The following is a 1,855-nucleotide window of genomic DNA, read 5'->3' as shown; positions in this document are numbered from 1 at the left end:
AGGAGACCCCTCACAACCCTCCCCAGCTGCACCCAGGGGGGATGCGAGGAGAATGTGCATACATCTGTATAGATTTGCATAAATTACCCCCCCCCCAACACAAAATGTGCTGGAGTGAAAACATCTGGACCAGATGTTGTGGGGAGCTGGGGGCTTGGGGGTACCCAGCTGGCAGGGCTTGCAACTGGGGCAAGGGGCAGCTGGGGGCACCCAGGGCTGGGTCAGCACTGGGCATTGCGGGAGGGGCTGGGAGCTTGGGTGCCTGGGTTCCCCCCCATGGTGCTGGGCCGGACGTGCGGCTTAATGGTTGCAGCAGGAGCCAGGGGACCCCCCTCTACCTTCCCTGTGGTCACCCCCCAGGTTGGGCCCCCATCTTTCCTGTGGCCTCAATTTCTGCCCTGTCCCTGGCAGGCGCAGCAGCCCCCCCCCCGCCTGCCTTGGCCCTTTCAGCCGCTAATGAGCTTGGATGCTAATTGCTGGGGCCCCTCGATCCGCCTGGCTGCCCCCATTGAGAAGCAGCCCTGGCCTCTGGGACAGGGGTGGGGTCCAGGCCATGTGTGCATGGCTGTGCACGTGTGTGGGAGGGGCATCCATGTGGGTGCACATGTACATGTATATGTTGGCCGGTGTGGGGGCAGGCTAGGGGCATGGATGGCTACACGTGCGTGTTGGCCTGTGTGGGACAGAGGTGGGGGTGTGCATGGAGGAGAGGTGGGTCTGTTTGCATGCACGTGTGTGTGTGTAGGGGGCATCCATATGTGTGTGAATGGGGGGAAAATGAGTGTGTCTATATGTACACACGTGTGCCTGCATGGGTGGGTCCATTTGCATACATACGCATGTGGGCAAACAGAGTCTCTGCAGTATCTGCCCCTGACCCCTGACCCTACCAGATGCCCACACCCTGGGCACACAGGGTCCTGCCCCAGCTCCAGCCCTGCAGCTCACAGCAGTACAGGGGCCAGGACACCAGCGCTTGCGGAGGGGCTGAGACCCAACACACTCATCTCACTCCTTCCTCCAGGGCTGGGACTCGAACCCGCACCCGGCTGCCATATTCACCCCACCTCCTGCCTTGCAGACCCCATCCTGCTGCCGTGGGAGCCGGAGCCCGAACTGGAGCCGGAGCCGGAACCGGGAGCACCGGGCCCCATGCCCCTGTCCGAGCCATCCCTGCCAGGCCCGGGTGATGTGCGCAGCGACCAGCAGGCGCCCGAGGAGCTGGCAGGGCGGGTGCGGCGCCTCGAGGGGCTGCTGCAGGAGCTGGGCTCCAGGCTCAACGCGCTCCAGCTGCAGGTCTGGGAAACTGAGGCACGGCCCCCACCCTACCCTGCATGGACTGCCTCCCCTATGAGAGTACCAGGGTGAGGGGGAAACTGAGGCATGGGCCCTCCCTCCCTGGGTCTGAATTCCCTCCCTCCCCTGCCAGAGCCCCAGGGTACGGTATAGGAGAAACTGAGGCATGGGCATAGACCCACCTCCCTCGTCAGCCCTAGAGCATGGGGGAAACTAAGGCACTCAGGCAGACCCTCCTAGGAGCTGTGGCATGGGGGAAACTGAGGAACTTCCCCCCTGCAGCCTAGACCCCTCCTCTGTGAAAGGCCCAGGACATGGGGGAAACTGAGGCACTGCTCCCCACCACCCCCTTTCAGCCCCATGGTGGGGGGGGAAACAGGCACTGGGGTGGGGAGGGGGCTGGAGGGACTTGCTGGAAGCCACCAGGCAGTGGCCACAGAAGGACCCAGGCATCCGGGCTCCTTTCCCCCGGGCCTGGTCCGGGCTCACGGGCCGCCCCACCCCCAGAACTCGGAGCTGCTGGCCCGCGTGCGGGAGCTGGAGGCCTGCGCCTGCCTCG

Source organism: Alligator sinensis, unplaced genomic scaffold (assembly GCF_000455745.1).
Source record: "Alligator sinensis unplaced genomic scaffold, ASM45574v1 scaffold1083_1, whole genome shotgun sequence".
In the NCBI taxonomy this organism is placed as follows: domain Eukaryota; kingdom Metazoa; phylum Chordata; order Crocodylia; family Alligatoridae; genus Alligator; species Alligator sinensis.
This window is presented reverse-complemented; position numbering follows the sequence as displayed.